Source organism: Lissotriton helveticus, chromosome 11, assembly GCF_964261635.1.
Source record: "Lissotriton helveticus chromosome 11, aLisHel1.1, whole genome shotgun sequence".
Taxonomy (NCBI): Eukaryota; Metazoa; Chordata; class Amphibia; order Caudata; family Salamandridae; genus Lissotriton; species Lissotriton helveticus.
The window spans coordinates 373,264,713-373,288,285 of record NC_136072.1 but is presented as its reverse complement, the minus strand read 5'-3'; positions in this window follow the sequence as shown (position 1 = coordinate 373,288,285).

The window sequence follows — 23,573 nt, the reverse complement described above, 5'->3', positions numbered from 1 at the left end:
GTCTGCCATTTATTGCAGTATTATTCCTCTACTTGTACTTTGCACGCTTTTGTAACCTGCACCCATCACTTTTTCCTCCTGTAATGTACCGTTTGCTACCTCTTGTATTTTGGTTGCTCACTATTGTCACTTTTGCCTCATGTAACTTAACGTTTGCTTTTGTAATTTGTTCACTTGTAATTTTCCCCTCATGTATGATTACTGTTCCTATTGTGAAGCGCTCTGATACCTTCGGGTAAAGTCCGTGCTATATAAAAACGCATAAATAAATAAAGGTCTTTACACTGAACGTCACTTCCTGCATGCGCAGCGGGCGGGCGCAGAGGGCGCGCCGATGGCAAGCACGTCTGCGCCAGACCGGGCCATGGGCCAAACACTCTGCCCTTTACCACCTCCAAGGATTGCAGGACATATACTAGGGGCAAACTTATACAGCTAAAGCATAAGGTAGGTCCTCAGCGCGGTCAACAGGAGACTTACGACAGACAATTCCGACAAGGTCAGTTCTGTCCTAAAATCACCCAGGCCAATAGAACGGATGACAAGACCTGTAATCATCTTAGTATGGCACTCCTTAATTGTAGGTCACTACCAAAGCATGCTGTCGAGATAAACCTATTGCTCCAAGAGGGGAACCTAGATATATTGTTCCTATCTGAGACATGGCTATCCTCCAATTCAGAGTTTGATATTGTCAGCGCTCTTCCGACTGGCTTCCTTATTCAGTCCCAACATAGGGCGCAGGGGAAGGGAGGTGGCCTGGCCATAGTTTATAAAAATACGTTTTCATGTAGAATAAAGGACAGTTGTATTGCTGACTCAGAAAGTTGTCATTTTATTCTCCAAGTCATCCCTAACAACTCCCTATCAGGTCTCCTAATCTACCGCCCCCCGGGCAGCATAAAACAATTTAAAGAATCTCTTCTGGATATTACTATAGCCGCTGCCTCGTCCTCATCCATATTTATGATATTAGGAGATCTCAACTTACACTTTAATGATCCTGACGATAGGGTGGCAGCGGATCTTAAGCTCGAATTTAAATCTTTCGAGCTCAACCTCATAAATAAGGAGGCCACCCACATTAAAGGTCATCTATTGGACCCCATATTTACTAAGATTATTCAGCTCGATTCCAGCCCCCCTCTCCCTATGCCCTGGTCTGATCATTTCTTGGTCCCTTTTACATGGAAAACTCACACCGACACACCATCCCGATCATCAGAGAGAGCTTGGTCTAAACTACCCCTTGAGAACTTTATTCGGACATTGGAACAAACAGTTCCCATGCCAGATTCGGACCCACTAGTGGCTGACACCAACTTTCATAGTTGGTTGAATAATTCTCTAGATGTGGTACTGCCTAGGAAAAGTATAACTAAGAAGAGCAGTCCCTTCAAAACACCATGGTATACGTCGGAACTCAGAATTATGAGGAAAAAGTGCAAGCGACTAGAACGCACATGGCAAAAAGACTGGTCGGCCAACAATAAGACAGCATACCGTTCTGCTATGAGGCTTTATAAAACTGCCCGCAAAACAGCGCAGTCAGTCTTCTTGGAGGAGAGAATTAAAACCGCCTCCAACTCATCCAGGGAAACCTTTAAAATAGTAAAAGAACTCCTGAAAGTCCCCTTACCCGCAATTAGGCAGGAGAACTCAGAAGTTAGATGCAATCAACTAGCTGACTTTTTTGACATGAAAATCCAAAAATTTTTAGATAAGTCTTCCGCTTAGCGGCCCTGCCCAGCCTGCTGCCGACCTCTGTTCTCGTACACCTGGTCCATCGCTGGATTCCTTTTCCCCTTTAACCATGGATGACTTCTACAAAACCTTGTCCCTTCTGAAAAGCGGTTCTCCAACCGACCCCGCGCCCATCCACATCCTTAAACTCATCTCTGACACCATCGCCCCTGTAGCCACGGAGCTTATAAATGTCTCCCTTACATCTGGTGTTGTCACTCCCAGCTGGAAGCAAGCTAGGGTGAAGGCTCTTCTTAAAAAGCCAGGCCTTGATCCCGCAGACCTGGGAAACTATCGTCCAATATCACTACTACCGGGGCTTAGCAAAATTGCGGAGAGAGTGGTTAACAAGCAGCTTTCCTCTTTCCTTGAAAACAACATGCTGCTGCGTAATTCACAAACAGGCTTTCGCCCGGGTCAGGGGACTGAAGCCGCCCTGATAGCAGTAGCGGAAGAGGCAAGATGCATTTTAGATTCAGGGGGATTGGCAGTTGCGATCCTCCTGGTTCTTAGTGCAGCTTTCGAAACGTGGACCATGGTATTCTTATCCAGCGACTCGCGAGATTGGGAATTTCTGGCATGGCGTTACAATGGCTGTCATCCTTTCTGAGCTGTCGTTCTTTTCAGGTCTGCGAAAACAGCGCAACCTCGAAATCCATCCCTCCAGTGTGGAGTGCCCCAGGGCTCTTCACTTAGCCCTACCCTTTTCAACGTTTATATGTCCCCACTGGAGGAGGTGGTTAATCCTTTTGGGGTAAAAATAGTCACCTACGCTGACGACACTCAACTAGTCGTCTCGCTATCCCAACAAGAGTTGCTCTGAGAACCTTTCTGCCTGCCTCTCGGAAATCTATGCTGGATGTCCAGATCCCGGCTCAAATTAAATGGAGCTAAAACAGAAATCACGACCCTGGGCCACCAACTAACAGTATTGCCTAAGTCCATCTGGCCTCCCTGCCTGGGTGACGCTCCCGCCCCTAAAGTTGAAATCAAAAGCTTAGGGATTTGGTTTGAGCGGGACCTTACCTTTAAGACCCAAGCAAAGAAAACAGCAGGCATATGCTATGGGTTGCTTCGGTCTGTTCGAAAGGTTCTCCCTCTTCTGCCCTTCCAGTCCGGGAAGCTGTTAGTCCAAGGTCTAATTATATCTAGACTGGACTACAGCAATGCCCTGTTTCTGGCGGCACCCGAAGCAACCATCAACACCCTCCAGCGTGTCCAGAACTCAGCAGCTAGGTTGCTTACTGGCTCTTCATTAAGAACTTCGGCCAAGCCAGCGTTAAGATCCCTTCACTGGCTCCCGATACGGGAAAGAATAAAATTCAAAACTCTGTTCATAACACACAAGTCCCTTCAGGATAATGGACCCTCCATCTTGAGGACTCTGATCCGCCCTTACAAGTCCTCTCAGACTCTACGATCTGACCAGGGAAACCTCGCCATTGTCCCCAGAGTGAGGAGGGCACGCTCTGGGGGGTGTCGCTTCTCACTTAACGCGGCATCGCTGTGGAATTCCCTTCCTATGACGATCCGAATTGAACCCAATCACTGGAAGTTTCGGAAACTTCTCGAAACTTTTCTTTTTCCCATTGACCCCTAACTTACGTTGTCCACCTTAGGTTGCTTTTTGTTCTGCAGCGCTGGGACGCTTTCGGGCAGCCATGCGCTTTATAAATCAAATTTCATTCATTTCACTGGAATTTTGCCCCATAGGTAACAAATATCACCTTGCATCAAAGGGGCGAATCCATTGGTGGAATACTTGGAAATTCAAAGGCTATGTCAAAAAATGGGTGATATGTTTTGACACAGAGTGAAACCTACAAAGAAGCTGTTCTGACTGCCCTTGATCCCAAATACGTGTTGGACTCATCTGGCTTGTAGTTTTGCAACTTCCGTCCCAATGTGTCCAACACATGGGATACCATCTTTTTGGGGAGAATAGTGGCAACACAATATGATAAGACATTTGCCAAACTCTTAATGGATTTCTTGGTTTGGCTTTTTATTTTTTTAAATAAAAGTAATAGTAACTTGCCACAAATGCACTCCCAATCAAACTCAATCACCTGCGATTGTGGGTGCTCCAAATTTAGGAGCAGTACAACTGTCACACGTACTTAAACTAGGATTCTGTGATTAGTTTAGTCAATCTATACCTTTTAATCGTACCCAATTTTTGCTAATATTTTTCAAGATCCTTTGATTCATGGTCCGTACACAATTCATTGTGAGCCATGGCTCGTTAGTTAACTGAGGTTTTTGCGCAAACTAGATCTTTCTGTGATTGGAAGGGACTGGTGGGCATAAAAGTACATCACTTTTGTAGATTAGTTTTCAGTGCAAAGCTACAGAGGACTTTTCTTTTTCAATGATTTGTTTTCTTTAGGAAAATCATGAGTGAGTAACAGTGACCCCCTTGCTGAATTCAGAATTCTGGTTCATTTTTGGAAATGTAGTGCTTTCTGGGTTCAGCCATGGTTTTCACACCGGTATCCCCCACACATTTCTAGTTGCTAGCAACTGCAAAACAAAAATGCAAAATACTATGTTCCCCTTAGAAAATTGCAAAAACAATGCGGGAGACTTTTTATTTTTGTTACACGCTGCCTGTTCTTGAAAGCTGAGGCGAGAGTAACCCAGAACAGAACTTTTTTGATGGCATTCTTAGAAAAAAGAGGCTTTCTCTCCCTGCACTAGTGTGTATCCTAGACCTCGACTATTTTATGCAGCCCAGATCTTCTTCTACTCTTTGTAATATCATCCTTCAGGTAATGGTGAGCTTTACAAAAAAACAGTATATCAAATGAAGCTTCAATTAGAGAAATGTGTTTATTTTTATTTACAATCTTTATTTCGATCAATATAGATCATAAAAGATTACAACAGACATTTAAATAGTTAAAAAGAAAGAAATCAGATTGTAATTTGAAGTTTAAGCAAAACAGTAAAATTAAGCAATTATTAAAACATTCAGGGTGGTATTATAAGAGGAAGAATTTAAAAGTCTAACAATTTAAAGATCATCAAGCAATGCTTTTGTCCATATTTAGCTTGATGCATCGATTACGAATATACCACACAGCTGTTAAAAACTTCACCACTGCAAACACTATAGAGGGGGATAAGTCTGTCTTTAATATTCTATAGGCTGGGAAATATAGCCTAAACCCAAGATTTTTCAGGAGTGGGACAAGCCAGTATTTTCTTGGTCTTTGGTAGGCTTTACAAAAAAATACAATGTGGAGATCATTTTCACAAGGGTGTCGACAGGCTGGGCACGGTGTGTGGGGCTGGGACCTGTCCCATCGATCCGTGAAGGCCCCAAGAGGAAGTGTGCCGTAACGCCACTGCATGAAAAGTTTCCTTGTAAGGACGGGACTAATTCCATCAAGGACCGGCTTAGGGAAATATAGGTCCTTGGACATGGTGAACAAATTGGTTAGGGACCCTTCTCGTGTACTCTCGATCGAGACACATAGCTTTCGTTTGTAGAACTCTCTCGACAGAAGTTTCCAAGGGGTCCTGCCACAAGCGTTACCCGGGTCATTCCATAATTCCGACCTTCCTAGAGACTCGCATGTTAGCCTGATGTATCTCAGCCAGGGTATCCTGGAGGCATTTGGTAGGTGTAGAATCTCTGTGAGCTCATTCCTGTAGCTTGATAAATCCGGTGAGCTCCAAATTCTATGCCAGTAGGTTAGGGGTTTCAATCCCAGTTCTTCAGTAATAGGTCTAAGACCCAGGTCCAATCTCAGCGGGAGGAGAGGGGTGCCGGGTGGTAAAGCTGCCAGCTGCCTTATAAAATTGTTTTCACTAATCTGCAGACTCTTGGCAGTTACATGGCCCCACAATTCTCCGCCTTAGGTAACGGCCCCTCTTGCCTGCATTTTATAGATATGGATAAGGGGACCGAAGGGTTTGAGGGTAGACCTGCTTACCATCCTACAGATCCCACCCGTTAACTGTGTTAGTTTCATAATGGCCCTAGTACAATGGGAGTCCCAAGTCAGATTTTGGTTAATAGTTAGGCCCAGGTATTCGAAGGTGAGGACTCTCTCTAATCTCAATGACCCTATGGTAGGGTTTGGGCGAGTTGTGCGAGCAGGGTTGAAGATCATAAATTTTGTTTTCATGGCATTGATCTCCAACCCTCGCTCCACACAAAAGATCGAGAACCCGTCCAAAACCCGTTGTATACCCATGGGAGATTTAGATAGCAGCAGGGTATCATCCGCAAACATAATAGCGGGGACCCTGCTGCCATTGAGCTTAGGAGCATCAATATCGACCAGCCTGTTCAAATGGTCAATGACCCTATTGACAAAGAGGCAGAACAGGGTCGGTGCAAGCACGCAGCCCTGTCTTACCCCCCTGCCAACGGGGAAACTGTCTGAGAGTGCCCCACTTCTGCCACATCTAACCCGGGCATAGTTCCCCTGGTGTAACCTCATCAGAATGTCCCCCGGAATCCCTAGCTCCACCAGGACATTCCACAATCTATCTCTCGGAACAAGATCGAAGGCAGCACGCAAGTCCACGAAAACCGTGTACTAGCTGCCGCCCTCCAATGTCACAGTCTTCCAGAACAAAAGGTTCAAACGGAAGATCTGATCAGTTGTTGAAACCCCTCTTCTGAACCCAGTGTTTATGAAGCCTACCTTCTAATTATTTGATCATATTTTCGACTGGGATGGTGGAAGGGCGAGTTCCGATGTTGATGCCCATTTGAGCTGCTCCGGCCGCTATAACATGCATGAAATACACTGCTTTCTGGTGACTGCACCCTAACTGATTCTTTACCTGATATACTCGTGGAAAGCCATGTTTGTCTGGCAATGACAAAACACTGGTCTACTCCATCCTCCCCAGTATACTAGGCTGGTGATATGTGCTCACCACTTTGACATACGAGAAGCTTTCACCAGATTATGAATGATGGAACCATATATTCCATAGCCTATACAATGGAAGCCGTAATTGCGATGGAAGAGTTATGTATAAGACAAAAAAAATGGTCATCCCAACGTTCTGATCACTCTTACATATTTGTCTATTGTCATATGTTCAAAGTATTTACAGAGAAAGTATCTAGTAATTCTGTTTCTGGGCAGAACCCCACGTCCACCACCCCACAGACGCAAGTAGGCACTTCATGTAAAATGTTGCCTGGGGGTGGAATGGGATAGAACAGAATGAGCTGTCTAGGGCCACATGAAAAAAGCCACTGCTCGCTGGAAGATAAAGTACAGAACAAGGAGTGACATCTGTTAACAGAAATCATCCCATTGGAAGAAGACAGAATCTAGGAATGGAGGACCATGTAGGAAAGCAAATAACAGTGAATGTTAGACGCATGTGAGTAGAATGCCTCTTCTGCGGTGCTCTGTGATTGTTCCTAAGTCATGGCCAAGATGCTCCACCAACAGTAAGGCAGTGATTTAAGGTATTTGAGCCCTGGTGGAGAAGTTTATTAAAGCCAGAACAAGGAACTGATGGATATTCCATCTTTCTAGTTCACAAAGAGGATATAAAATGGCGATGGACCCACAGATGGTGAACAGGGCAACCCATTCAAGATGGTGACTTTTAAAATCATCCCTCTAATTCTCGAGTCCTTTCCTAATCACTTTAAATCTAATGGATTCTTATTTTCATGTTTCTTTTGTAACATGTAACCAAAGGTTACTGCAGTTTTGTATTCTGGAGCATCACTAGCATTTTGTAGTACCGCCATTTGTCCTCTATCTGTCCCAACAGATTACATGACAGTCAATTGTGGCTCCATCTCTAGGGGCTCATACCTCAACAACTGGCTTGGTCACACTACATCAGCCCACACCCACATGACTAGTTTTTGGTGGATGTCCACACTTGTTTTCTCTTTACTCAACCTAGCTCAGCCATATAAAGTGTTCCTCATCTTAAGCTAGCCTAAAACCTTTCAATAATTCATGCATCACTTGACATTAAAACACTGGTCCCTTGTGAGGCTGTACGGGAAGAGGAATTTACTTGGAACATCTTGTGCATTGTAGCAGAGGTACTAGGTTTCTGTGTTGTAGCAAGTGTTCCTGGTGGTGAGACAACAGATAATGTGATGGTTATGGCATGATCATTAATTTCACAGGCTCAGCTGGAATGCTCACTGATGCTCTCAGCACCTTCAGTTGCTCTTGCTGGAGGGTGGCACACCATTCCCATGGCCCAGTGATTAATTTGTAAAAAAAAGTATGTGCCAGGGCCCTTCTCAGAAGACCACTGCAGCCTGCACCACTCATACCATGCCAACGCTACCAATGGCAGCACCAACATAACCCCTAACCAACGCAACTCCTAAAAGTGTGACAATTCAGAGTATTTCAGGTCACAAAAAACTATAATAATGGCATGTGAGGCTGTTCTTTATTTTCAATGTATATTGACTTAATAAACACAGTTGGTGTACTCCTCTCAAAATTAAAAAGACAGTGTCACCATGTGGTATACTCTCACTAGCAGAAGGTCCTGAGTGCAGAGAGTACTGTTCCCTTAGAACTAATAACCGTTCTGTTTCTTTTCTCAATTCAATCCAACATAAACCAATATGATCAATAAAAACGACATCATCTGATGTGTTGTATTAGATACTTAGCAAAAAAGGAACATACAAGATACTGTTGTGTTTTTACAATCAAAGCAAAACTATATACATGGAATTGCAATGTTTACATTAACAGGTTATCATATTTTTAATAGGAAGTCTGATGCATTTCGGGACTCTGCAGTCCCTACCTCAGGGGCTTGTTCTGTAATCAAACAAATCTCACATACATATATTGTTGACCATAATTATGCATGAAGAGAGACCTATAGCCCAACAAGTGAACGTACTCACATACTGAAGCATGGTATTAAATGAGCCTGGGTCAATTGAAAGGAAGGGTGTTGCAATTGCACAAAAAATAAACAAAGTGAAAAAGTGGGATAAAAAGAAAATGTGGCAAATTATCGTGATAAGAAACCTGAGTGTTGGCAAAATGAATAAAACTGTAAAAAATGTGGAGAGTGGTCTATAACCTACGAGTAAATCACTGCGAATATGTGAAAAGGAAAACTGAATAGACTACATGGTAATGAACGCGAGGAGGCGTATTAAAGTAGTAAAGCTGTATCCTGTAGAAAGAAGGATACTTTATTTTGAAAAAGGCGGTATACATATTCCAATTTGGAATACATGAAAAAATGTGAGTGATCATACCTCAAAAATATTGGTGCAGTCCTCTATGGGTGAAATGGATAATATAACTACGAGAAAGCCTTGTTTTTCTAAGACAATAAAAAGCGTGTGTATAACCAATGAACACGATCTCTTAAGGAGAGAATCATGTTTGCTTGTGATACAGAATTAAGAAGAATTCGGCACTCACCCAAAGCCAGCTAGGCAGTTCCACATGTATCAATACTGCTCAATCTTCAAACTGAGAAGTACAGAACATTCAAGAACATGAGCCCTTAAATATACAGCGTGATGGGGTAATGCTAGAACAGACTATGAGAGAATGAAAATCTTACTGTTGGCGGATAAAGAGAGTGCGTATCACATTAATTGGCAGCTGTGTGAGTACATCCGGAAATCGTCCAGTGTAAATATGTACAGAAACATGAAAAACGTGAAAAACAAGTGGCAAAGTGCGCCATAATAAAACTGGAAGAAAGACTAAAATAGAATGTTATTGTGAATCCATTTATTGTGCTTAATCATGAATGTTAAAACCGGACCAATATTAATGGAGGTCAAATGCTAAGTAATTATTGACCAAATTAATGAAGTGAACAACAGTGGTCAACAACACTCATGGCCACATGATAATCAAACGTGTTTAAGTGAATGAAGAAAAACGGACATAATCGCCTGAGCCTATATACACAAAGGCGATACATAACGATGATGAACCACTATAAGTGGAGTAAACTTGGCTAAACCATATGGTTTGTGATTATATTTGGTTTAAACATGTATTCATGATTTTAAAAGAGGAACAGGTATGCCTGCAGAAAGATTATGAATATATACAGCCGGTAATAAATCTAACCACCTATAAATGTAGTGTCAAAAACGCTCAATTGTGGGCTTAAATAGTGAACTAGACGAGTGGACAACCGATGACAGAAAAAGGACCCAAAGTGACAAAGGTGTAAGAAAACGGTGGAAAAAGAAAAGATATGGAAGGGCTCTAGTTGCGAGTGAACATTTCAAAATTTGAGTTCGATAATGTCATTATATAACCAGTGTGATTCATAGAAAGCAGCTCATCTCTATTCTGTCATTTAAACCTTTCGGGGCTAAAGTTTCCAGAAAATGTATCCAAAACAACTCGAGTTGAAGTAATCTCTTACTATTATCAACGCCCTCAATCTGTTCCACTACTTCAACAATTTGTGCTCTTAACTGTGTGATTGTGTGTTTTGCTTCCTGCCAATGAACCGCTACACTGGAAATTGTATTTCCAGTACCAATAGTACTTTTATGTTCTGTTAGTCTGAATTTAAATTTCCGTTCAGTTTTGCCTACATATGCCTTCCCACATGGGCATTTCAGGCAATAAATACCATTAGTCGTATTGCAATCTGAGGTGTGTCTCAATTTAATGTTTTTACTTGAAACAGGATGTTTAAGTGTATCTCCTACTATTATAATATTGCAATGAATGCAATTAAAACACTGGACTGTACCCTTATGCTTCATGGTTACTGGGCGTACTTCAGAGGATGTCATCAACTCGTTTAGATTTTTTCCTCTTGTGTAGGAAAATGTCGGTTTGATATTGAAAATACCTTTAAAATCTGGTTCATTCTGAAGAAGTTCCCATCTGTTGTTAAGCATACTCTTTATTTGATTGCCACATGTGGAATATTTGGACACAAATGTCGGTGTACCTTTCTTTGTGCGGGTAAAATTAACTAATAGAGGCATCCGATCTTTGCTTGATAGCCTGATCATGCTTTTCTGCAAGATGTCCTCCTGGTAACCCGTTTGCACAAATCTGTTTATAATCATTAATCATTAATCTTGGCTGTCGCTATATCAAGTTCCGAACAAATCTGTTTAATTCAAATAAATTGCGAAAAAGGTAAATTGGAAATAAGACCCCTCAGGTGGAAACTTGAGTAATGAAGCCTGCTATTCCTATCAGTTGGCTTTGTGTAAATCTCAGTTTTTAATCTAGTTCCAGTTGAATCTTTAGTCACAAAGACATCCAAATAGTTGATCTGTTTGTTAATTGTATATGTGAATTGGATTCCTGGTGTTCAATTGTTGTATCAGATGTTCCAAATACTTTTCAGGTTCAGTTCAAATCAAAAATATACACTGCACTGACTTGGAAACCAGCTGATAAAGGAGGTGCATTAGTTGTCTTGGACACCACATATTACATCTAAAAAGTCAATGAACACGTTCTGGATGACACTACCTATTTGGCACAACAGTGATCCCACCATCAATTTACAAGATATTCTACAACATATCCTAAATGAAGCAGAGGAGATGGGGTGTATAGACGTACATCTCAAATCATATCTTTTCACCAAAATTCCATGCATACCCAGGATCTATATGATCCCTAAAATATACAAACATCAAACTAATCCTCCATTTCGACCAATAGTCTCCGGTTGTGGTTAAATTTTTGATCCATTAGGGAGGTATCTAGATCAATATCTGCAAAGATTTGTCCTGAACTGGTGTACATACACTAGAGATACATCAGATTTCCTGCACAAACTCAAACCATACAACCCTACATTCAAGCCAACTGGACATTATGTACAATAGACGTTACTGCTCTATATACATCCATAGCATATTCTGAAGGACTGGAAGCCGCAGAATGGGCGTTATTGAAAATGCAGGAAGTAGAGGCAGACAAGGTGTTCTTGTTGAAACTTTTATACTTTTATCTATACAACAGCTATTTCAAGTGGCAAGGGGATTTTTATGCCCAATTAACTAAGTATGGGCGAATTTTGCGGATCTGCGGTCCGCAAATTTGCACGAAATCGCAAAAAAATCCGCAAGTTCGTGGATTTTTTTGCGATTTGCATAACCTATTACTGGAGTACTTTCTACTGGCTAATCAGTAAGTGCTACCTCGTTGGGTAAATGTATAGTGCTTTTCCTACACTACAGCTGCGTAAAGTGCCAGAAGAGTTGTCTATAGTGACCATGTGTGTGTTACTATGCCATCGCGCCGAAGGGCACAGGGTTCCCTTGAGTAAGCTGTTCATCATAGTGGGTAAATGGCAGGAAGAAGGTGCACACTGTTAGTGTGTGGGGCGGGGCCAAACGGGCGGGCTTCTATGCGAGTTCACATGCCTCTTGTGTGTATAAAAGGTCAAAGACCGATCAGAGAAGCAGACGAGGAGAAATAAGCTCCTGGTCACAGGAACTGCACAGGGATTACGCTCGTGAAAGTGAAGGATGCACTTTGCTTCCTTCACTTTCAGAAGCGCAATCCCTGTGCAGTTCCTGTGACCAGGAGCTTCTTTCTCTTCGTCTGCTGCTCTAATCGGTCTTTGACCTTTTATACACACAAGAGGCATGTGAACTCGCATAGAAGCCCCCCGTTTAGTCCGCACAGAAACGGTAGCCATGGGGAGAAAGCACACCTGCCAGCCTCGACAAACCTCACGATTGTTTTTGGGCTGATGAATGCGTTACTGAATTTGAGCATCAACTCGGGCACCTGCTTTATTTATATATGTAAGTGCTTCCTGTTGAGGTTTAATTTTTGTGACAGGAGCATCGTGCCAGAATTAACCCTGCCCTTCATATTTATCCCAGAAGACGCCATCGTTTTGTGCGATACCTCTACTCAAGTGGAATACTTTCTACTGGCTAATCAGTAAGTGCTACCTCGTTGGGTAAATGTATAGTGCTTTTCCTACACTACAGCTGCGGAAAGTGCCAGAAGAGTTGTCACCAGTCCAGTTACCATGTGTGTGTTACTATGCCATCGCGCCGAAGGGCGCAGGGGTCCCTTGAGTGTGCTGGCTATAAATAAAAATCCGCCCGCTCGCAAATTTGTGAATTTTTGGCACTTTCGTCTGATTCGCGGACCGCAAAATTGCCGAAAATCAGCAAATAAGGGATTTTTGGCCCATGCTTACAATTAACCAGAACTTCCATGGGCTTTTCTGGATGACTGGCGTACGCCAATATTTTTTGGGCGAAATTTGAACATGACGTCATTTTGAATGACAACAACTGGACAATGGGTATTGCACAATACTGCAGATACATTGATGACATATTTTTGATCTGGAAACAAACTGAAAAGGATTTGGAACATCTGATACAACAATTGAACACCAGGAATCCCAGAATCCAATTCACGTATACAATTAGCAAACAACAGATCAACTGGCACTGGATTACAGACTGAGATTTACACAAAGCCAACCGACAGGAATAGCACGCTTCATTACGCAAGTTTCCACCCGAGGAGTCTCATTACCAATTTACCTTTTTCGCAATTTCTTCGAATTAAACAGATTTGTTCAGAACCTGATACAGCGATAGCCAAGATCAATGAGTATAAACTGATATTTGTACAAATTGGTTACCCGGAGGACATCTTGCAGGAAAGCATGATCAGGATATCAAGCAAAGATCGGATGTCTCTATTAGTTAAGTTTACCCGCATAAAGAAATATACATAAACATTTGTGTCCAAATATTCCCCATGTTCCAATCAAATAAAGAGGATTCTTAACAACAGATGGGAACTTCTTCAGAATGAACCAGATTTTAAGGGTATTTTCAATACCAAACTTCCATTTTCCTACACAAGAGGAACAAATCTACAAGAATTGATGACATCCACTGAAGTATGCCCAGTAACCATGAACCATAAGGGTACAGTCAAGCGTTTTATTTGCATTCATTGTAATAATATAATAGTAGGAGATACACTTAAACATCCTGTTTCAGGTAAAAACATTAAATTAAGAGACACCTCAGATTGCAATATGACTAATGTTATTTATTGCCTGAAATACCCATGTGGGAAGGCCTATGTAGGCAAAACTGAACAGAAATTTAAATTCAGACTAACAGAATATAAAAGTACTATTCGTACTAAATAACATTTCCAGTGTAGCGGTTCATTGGTAGGAAGCAAAACACACAGTCACACAGTTAAGAGCACACATTGTTGAAGTAGTGGAACAGATTGAGGGCATTAATATTAGTAAGAGATTACTGCAACGCGAGGTGTTTTGGATACATTTTCTGGAAACTTTAGCCCCGAAAGGTTTAAATGACAGAATAGAGATGACCTGCTTTCTATGAATCACACTAGTTATATTATGAAATTATCGAACTCAAATTTTGAAATGGTCACTCACAACTAGAGCCCTTACATATATTTTCTTTTTACAACCTTTTCTTTTACACCTTTGTCACTTTACGTCCTTCTTCTGTCATCGGTTGTCCACTCGTTAAGTTCACAGTTTAAGCCCACGATTAGGCGGTTTTGACACTACATTTCTAGGTTGCTGTATTAATTACCGGCTGCATATATTCGTAATCTTTCTGCAGGAGCACCTGTTCCTCCTTTTTAATTACGAATACACGTTTTAACCCAATATAATCACAAACCTTGTGGTCTACCCAAGTTTACTCTACTTATAGTGGTTCACCATCGCTATGTAGCACCTTCGTGCGCATAGTCTCAGGCGATTCTGTCAGTTTTTCTTCATTTACTTAAACACGTTTGATTATCATGTGGCCATGAGTGTTGTTGACCACCGTTGTTCACTTCATTAATTTGGTCAATAATTACTCTGCATTTGACCTCCATTAATATTGGCCCGGTTTTAACATTCATGATTAAGCACAATAAATGGATTTGCGATAACATTCTATTTAAGTTTTTCTTCCAGTTTTATTGTGGTGCACTTTGTCGTTTGTTTTTCACGTTTTTTGTTTCTGTACGTATTTACACTGGACGATTTCTGATGTGCTCGCACAGCTGCCAATGAACGTGATACGCACTCTTTCTCCGCCAACAGTAAGATTTTCATACTCTTGTGGTCGGTTCTAGCATTTTCCCGTCACGCCGTATATTAAGAGGGCTCATGTTCTTGAACGACCTTTATTTCTCAGTTTGAAGTTTGAGCAGTATTGATATATGTGGAACTGCCTTGCTGGCTTTGAGTGAGTGCCGTATTCTTCTTAATTCTGTTTCGCATGCACACATGATTCTTTCCTTAAGATATTGTGTTCATTAGTTGTACACACGCTTTTTATTTTCTTAGGAAAACTAGGCTTTCTCGTAGTTATATTGTGGTAAATAAATAATTAATTACCGGTACTATTTTTGAATACATTAATAAAACAGATAGCTCAATAAATAAGAGGCAAGATCCGATGTATCTGAGTCGAACGGGCTTTATTCAGGCATAAGGGAAGGGACAGGATCGGGACAGCCTGAAATAGAATGGCATAGAAGGCAGCTGCAACGTTTCATCAACAGTACATGATATATATAGTAAAACATCACAATTACATTACATACAGTAGGCGTAACTAGTGACAAGCGTACGATAAGAACACATGGGCGTGAAAAGAAGGCGTGCACAGGGCGTGCACGTAGACATGTGATGAAAACGTCACAGAAGTGTCATAAAGTGGGTGGATACATGGAGGGGGCTACCTGAGCAGCTGGAACCTTTAACCTAGTGGTGCGCGCAAATGGGCTATGACGTGTGACTGGGAGAACTGGGGGCTATGACTTCTGCACTAGAAGAGGAGACGAAAGTCTGCGATGTCAGGACGACATGTACCTATAGCATATCTGGTATCTGGTGTTTTGGAGTACATGTTGATAGAATCTAAAAGTTAACAGGGCAAAGGCTACTGGACACTAAGACTGGTGCATGCATATATTCTTCATGTATTGCGTGTGCTATGAATCTTCTATGGATATTAATACAGTAATTCTCTTGCATGGAGACAGAAAGACTAGACTATAGCTGAAGCTGTTTATGCGGTTCACTAGCTTAGGAATGTGAAGACGGAGAGCTGAACTGATAACTAGAGGCATAACATATTCTTGGCAGACAGGCAGGCAGAGCCAGGCCGGGCACCACGCTGCGCGGCAGAAAGTAAGCAAAGGGTCAGGGATGCAGGTGGGGGCTGCATCGCTCCTCGGAGTGGGTTCAGGAGACTGGAGCTTGAATCTGGTGTCCGGGCCCTTTTGAGGCCTAGAAACGGGGACAATTCAATGAATTAACGTGCATAATGTAAAACGTGGGCAACATAGGCCTAATACTCGTTGCTTTCACGAGAACTGGAAACTGGCATACTAACGTTGGACACAACTATAATTGCGTCTTTAATCGATCATAGGGGGATATATGCATATCGATCATGCACATATATCATAGGATGGGGAACACGTAGGCACACATGACAAGGCAAAATTCAATTTTCCTCATTCCCTTCTTGTGCCCTACGTTTCCATCAGGAAACATCAATATTCATGATACCATCTATCTGTTCATATAGCATCATTTGCTCGTCTCGAATTTTCTTGGAACGGGACTTAGGACTAGGAATACAAGATGTAGCACACAAACCGCAAATCGCAGGGCCACATTGTAAACAGAGGCAGCAACTGAATATGATCATTACTGCTATACCTAGGAATGACAATACTTTCCATCCCCAGGCAGATATTATATTCCAGAGCCAACCGGACCATGTCCAGGTGCCTGGATTCTGGTGTAACTGATGGGCAATTTTATGAAGTCTGGTGATAGCTGAATAAACAGACGGTGCGTTATTAGGAATGAAAATGCAGCAACTAGATCCGATGACTCTACAAGCTCCTCCCCTATCGGCCAGTATGACGTCAAGGACGAGACGATTTTGGAGCACGACAAATCTCATAGCAGATTGCTCTTCAGTTAAGTTACTTAGAGCGGAAGTAGTCTCATTCACTACTGCTTCAAGGGTTCTGGTTAGCCTACGTATTAACTTACTATTCTGAACAGGACCTATGAAGAAAAAGAAACCTTTATTGAAGTCTTGATACTGTTCTAAAGTAGTTTCAGTTTGATCGACAATTGGGGACTCGACCTCCCTTCTATGTCTAACGTGTACTAGATGTGTGTTTCTGTGATAATCGGATGGGGCTAGAAAAACTGGTGGCAGTAGGAAGGCAATGTAACATGTTCCATCCCAATCGAGGGGCAGACGAACATATGCGGTCTGGCCACATACAAAATAAGAATGACGTGAGGCTTTGAAAGTAGATTTCCCACTGTCACTATACTCGACCACAGTAGTACAATCACTATGTCCTACATGTGCGGAACCATTCTTTCTGACACATAATTCGCCTTTAACTGGTAGAACTGAAATAGCAGGCAAATCTGGAGTAGTCTCGGACTGAACATTCAAAACCATAAAATTCGAGGAATAATTACCTAGATCATATACTTCATTTTCTAGATCTAACCCTGTTCTATGGGAAAGACCTTCCTTGTCTGGGAAACATGTCTGATTCAGGAGAAACATATCATTTGAGGATGACGTTAACGTGGACCATGCTCCACACGAACCATTATGTGAAAATGGATAAGGAAAGAGTGGCAGAACTCCCTTCGGTGTCTGGAAAGGGGGGAGTCGACCACACACCCAACAATTAGTGGCATTGCTGGTCTGATGTGAATAGTGTAACATTCGGATAAACGTATTATTGTGCATGGCAAGACGATAGGATAACTCGTGAGGAGGCAGGTCACTAAAAGTGTGCTCTACTGTAACATTAGAGGAAAAATGTACATGCAAATTAATTGGAAAACATAAATGTAAGGCATAACTTATGCAGGTAACCATAAGACTCAGAAATATCATGAAAAATAAAGTAACAATACATCTACTTCGAAGATTCTTTTGATAACGTATTCTCTTAGAGTTTTGACTAACTCTCTCACTAGGTTGGTCTATCTCATACATGTCAGGAACCTGTCTAACCGTTTCACCCGAGAGGGACTTAGACAATTAAACTGGCTGACTTACTAGACCTTAGTTTTTCTTTATACTCCTGCTGCGGAGTTTTCTCTAACAGGGGAAGTTTAGATTCAGTGTCTGGGCAGTCCTTGAGAAAAGTCTTTGGTTTGAGTCCATGAAATCTCTTTACATGACTGGAGTGTAACCACCCCTTTCTTCCTTCAATCTTCACGGCGGTCCTTGTTGTTAGTAGTACAAGTCTGGGCTCCTTCCAGCGGGGCTCCAGCGGACTTGAACGATCAAAATTCCTCACGAGGACCAGGTCGCCTGGTATGACCTCATGCGGTTTCACTTCGGTGTTGTCTGGAAAAGCAGCGGCAACCTGTGAACGACAAGAGAGTAGTGCAGACATCAAGGAGGCCAGGTAATCTGTCAGCATATTACTGTCAACATCAGTTATTTTACGGGGCCTAGGTGTACCCCACATGTTTGGGGGACGACCGAACACTACCTCATAAGGAGACAGACCTGAACGGGAGTGAGCGACCATTCTCATATAGAAAAGGGCGACTGGCAGTGCTACTATCCAATCTACGCCTTTCTCTGCGCATACTTTTGCAATGCGGATTTTCAGGGTCTGATTATGTCTCTCTACGAGACCGGCTGCTTCAGGATGTCGTACACAGTGGAACTTCCACTGGTACCCTAACAAAAGGGATACTTGTTTCATGAGTTCGGATGAGAATGGCTGGCCGTTATCTGAATACACGACCCTAGGCAATCCATAGCGGGGGAAAAACTCACGAACCAACTGCCTGGCAGTGGTCGCAGCTGTGTAATCTGGGACTGGATATGCTTCTGTCCACCTGGACAAAGCGCATACAACTACGAGGACATACTTGAAACCTCGACATCGCTCCATCTGAATATAATCCATCTGGAGGACTTCAAAAGGGTGGTCAGGAGGATGGAATCCACCTTGTTCCACCGGGACACCTTTACCTGGATTGAACTGACAACAGATCATGCAGGTACGCACTTTCTGCTTGGCTGCTGCTCGTAAATGCTTGTTAAACCAGAGGTTCGGAATACTGTCTAACATGGCTTTTTCTCCTAAATGTGCTGGACTATGTGCGGTGTTAATGATGACTTGAACCATAGAGTCGGGGAGAAACCATGTGGCTTTTCCCTTCGTCAACCATCCTTGATCTGTCTGGACCCCTCCTTGTTCGGACCATTTCTTGATTTCATCTGGGGTAGCATGTAACTGTATATCTAGTACGTCTTGTGTAGGGTCCTTAACTGTCATACAAGTAGTCTGATCTGGAATGTCTGTCTGTGTCGTGTTAACTGGAATGTCTGGAGTCTGAGCTGTAAGCTTGGCTGTTCGATCTGCTAGATCGTTACCCTGGGAAATGATATCAGTGACTTTAGTATGTGCCTTGCCTTCATGATAGAGATAGCTGTCGGTAAATGTATTGCTTCTAACAGAGCTTGAATGAGGGGGCCATGCTGAATCTTGGTTCCATGAGAGGTCATAAAACCTCTTTCTTGCCAGAGCACTCCAAAGTCGTGTACGACTCCGAATGCATAACGTGAATCTGTGTATATGTTTACTTTCAGGTTCTTGGCTCGTATGCAGGCTTGGGTCAGAGCGACGAGCTCTGCTGCTTGGGCAGACAGGGTGTCAATACATTGTGTTTCTATAACTTCAGTTTCAGTAGTCACTGCATACGCGGCTACTAGTTCTCCTGTACTTGTTCTCATACATGAACCATCCACATAAAGTGTCAGGTCGGGATCAGGTAATGCGATGTCGGTCAAGTCTTGTCTTGGCTTTGTCATGGTGTTAACAACTTCCACACAGTCATGTGTGGCAGGACTTGAAGTAACTGAAGGTAACAGTGTAGCTGGATTTAAAATGTTGCAGCGTCTGATTTCTATGTGTGGCTGAAACAATGTCAGTTCATAACCTGTTAAACGTGCAATTGTCAAGTGCTGAGTCTGTGTTCGGTTTAAAAGAACTTCCACGGAGTGTGGAACCTGTACTGTCAGGGAGTGTCCTAACACTATGGAATCACTTTGTCTGATAGCTAGAGCTGTGGCTGCAACTGACTTGAGGCACGCAGGCAGAGCCTGGGCCACTGGATCTAATGTGCTAGAAAAATAAGCACAGGGCTTGTATTGTCCTGCTTGATCTTGCGTGAGAACAGATAATGCAGTACCATCACGTTCAGTAACAAAAAGTGTAAAAGGCTTACTGTAGTTTGGTGTCGCTAGAACAGGTGCTTGGCATAAAACTTTTTTTAACTCATTGAAAACAAGTGTATGTTCTTGGGTCCAAGGGAGGACAGTCGATACGGCTGCCTCCTGTGTCGTTAACTGTATCAGTGGTTTAGCTAGAAATGCACATGGTCAGCGACTAGCTGCCGCCTCCCCCCCAAACCGGCACCCAACACCCAGAAACGTGGACACGAGACGTCTTTACTTTTGGAAGGCGGGCGCTAGTCGCCCGGCCGTATTTATTAAGATATGAAATTAAAAAAGGTTTTAATTGCATGATCAACAATTTATACAAAAATCAGCAGGACATTAAATACAAAATTATTGTCAACAAGTTTGAGAGCCTGACCTTAACAAAACTCTAATACATGTTGTTTCCTAACCGAGTCTAACATCCTCACTTGATTTTTGTACATTTCTGGCCATATGGCAAGGTCACTACCGGTGTCAGGTCCTACAAGCTGCGCCTCCCCTAGAGACGTGCGCATGCGCAGTGTTACCCCGGGAATTGCCCGGTCTACGCCCGGAACTCCATTTACCCACTAAAGGAGGGCCCTTACTCTGCGCCGGTGGCGTCAGGAGTCCACGCGCGCGGGGTGGCTACCAGCCTAAGGAAAGCGTGAACGACTCCTACCCGCGCTCCTTTGCTTTGCAGCATCCATTACCTTGCCCCTGGAGTTTTAGGAGTGGCCCGCAGGCCCCTCCCCCTGGGCGGGAACCTCCATAGGATGATGCCCGCCCCCTCAGACCTCAAATATGTGCTCACCGATAATGACCTTACCGCCACAGGCCAGCATTGTTAACCGACGATCTGGCCTCCCCCTGCCTAGACCTACCCTAGAAAATTCTCACTTAGCAAAACCTTCCAACCCGGCCCTGACCTCATCGGACCACAGGACCCTTCCTTCCTCCGACAAATGGACTCCCCTCACCAGGTAGAACAAATACCCCATGTTGGATCATCTGCAACCGAGGGGGGCTTGAAATACTTTGTCCCACTGTGTGTTGATCCTCTTTATCGAGTGATTCAACGCCCCGACCGAGTCCCTGCCACCACGGGATAAGTTGAGGCCCTACTACTGTGCCACCCGGGCAAGTCCTGAAGACCCCCCCACAGTGGAGATGGACTCATCAATGAGTATTCGCCTCCCCAGTTTGGCCAATTCAGTCCCCCCTAGGTGAAGTATCACCACTGACAGGGGGTCGGGCTGCTGAGCTAAAAAGTCCCTGAGAAGTTCCTGAACTGACCATGGCACAGACCCTCGAACAAACTCTTCCCTGTCCTGCGTCCAGCCTGTTGCTTGTGCTGTCACATTGTGGCTCCTCAACTTCTGTTGATGAGTTCCTCCCCTGCGTGACAGGTTTGAGAAACTGCAAGAACCAGGAAAAGACCAAGAAAACCTGGGTGACAAATTCCCACTTCCACCTTAAGGAATGGGTAGCACTTACACCTGCCAACAATACCTGGGCCCTTGGTGTCCTCTTTCTCGACGTATGCTTCCTTTTTGACGTCCACCCGCTGCTGATGTTGCGGTGTGGAGCACTCCTCAGATATCCGCCATGGACCCCGCCGTGACTGACGTAAGCCCCCCTTGGGCTGTCCACCTGTTGCAGCTGTTGTGATGTGGAGCCTTCCAGGTATCCACCATGGACCCGGTCACACATAAATTGGAAAGATAGATACACACCATTAGTGTTTCCGGCGATACCTGCTGTACACGCGTTAGACTTACATTACCATCAGTTGCTAAGTTACAGATAGTCTTAGTGCCATATTACTACACATTAACACGTCGACAGTAAATGTTAAGCATAGCCTCCGTTTGTCTGTTTGCTAGTGCAGCATCTATGTCGTTAAGCATAGGATCAGCGCCGCCCTAACCATGGTAGGCTGTAAAATTGGCTTCCTATTTTACAATCATTGTTACACAAGAGAGTTGTGCCGTAGGCGAGGACATTGCCTCTTAATCCTGGTTTCCTACCCACGTCTTTAAGCATAGGATCTATGTGTAAAAAACAAGACAGTCTACTTAACAGTGCAGCACCACAGTCTTTAGCTAAAAGAATTAGCACAGCCCTAACCCCGCCAGGCCATAAGCTGGCCCAAGGACCCTTTCCGCTCACCACTTTGGCTTCTGGGAAATATCATCCTAGCCAACCGGACATGATCACATGCCTCCCCAGACCTATGTGATGCCGCAACTAGGCTCTTGGGCACCTTTTAGGTGTGACATCAGGGTGTGTATAGTTATCAGGACCCCAAGCAGTCTCTCTACAGGCTCTAGGCCCTGTCTCCATGCCATTCGTGGTTCCCCTACCACATTATTAATATATAGCTTTGGTACACCCCTAGAGCTCAACGTATATGGTGCTAAATCACCGTGTGCTATATAAGTTTACACACCGTAATTATTCGCCTCTAATCTCATCATAGGCTCAACGTATATTGTGCCAATTTACTTGTATGTTAAATAAGTTTACTGACTAATTTCACGCCTTTAGCCTCGGAAAGGAATTAACGGGATGTGTTTTAGAACTAATACATATATAGGTTATACACCTGTTCTTTTCCATTTACTCATTCATGAGATTATAGACTGGTAAAACAAGCTGCTCTACATTCCCTCAAGACTTAGCCTGAAGGCAGCACGCCAAACAGCTACCAATAAGATAGCTCACTAATAATGTTGACTTTACCTATCATCAATGAATAGTCAATTGGACTGGTGCAATGTCCCCCCCCTTAGAACAGTGAACATCACCTCAGATGTCCATTACCTTTACAATGAAATACGTCCCTTGTGTGACTTACTGCTTTGGCTTGCAACGGAATGTGGTACCTGGGAAACTGGCTTCCTCAGTCTTGTCAAGCCCTACCCTTAGATGTGTATTAATCCCCAGGAGGACCCCAAGAGAAGGGGGAATACCCTATGCGTGAACCGTTCCACTATTATTCTAACTAACCCCCCAGCAGACACCAATGATAGTAATTCTAGAGTGTCAAAATTTGACTTATGTCAATGGCTGTTCCTCACGTAAGATCAATAAGCAGTAACCCTGGCTTGGATAAAATTTTTGCAAGTGTGTGTTCTGCTTCTGATACGTGCCCTGTTCCATTACAATACAGTGGAAAATTGTGGGACCTTGGTGGGATGCCTACCCAACATGGTTTGCATAGTTGGCCCTCAATACAGCAGTTACTACTAGGAAAGCAGCCGTATAACCCTCCTTCCGCTATCCAAACCGTCATCATTGTGTGGTGCCCTCCCTAAAGTATCTTGGCTGGGAGCCTCACACCTAGATGTAAATACAATGGAGGCGAAACAAAGGCACACAGCTGAATCCTGCCTTCCCAGTACCTAAAAGAGGCATTGTTTCGCCCTTTTTCCAGTGCCGATATATGGGAATATGCATGCACTGTCCAAAATTGTCAGATGTGTTTTTCCGTCCGAGTATTTACTCATATTCCAATTTAAAAACCCACGATTTTTCCTTTTTATAGTGTTACTCATCTCAATGCAGGGTGTCAGAGCACTTCACATTA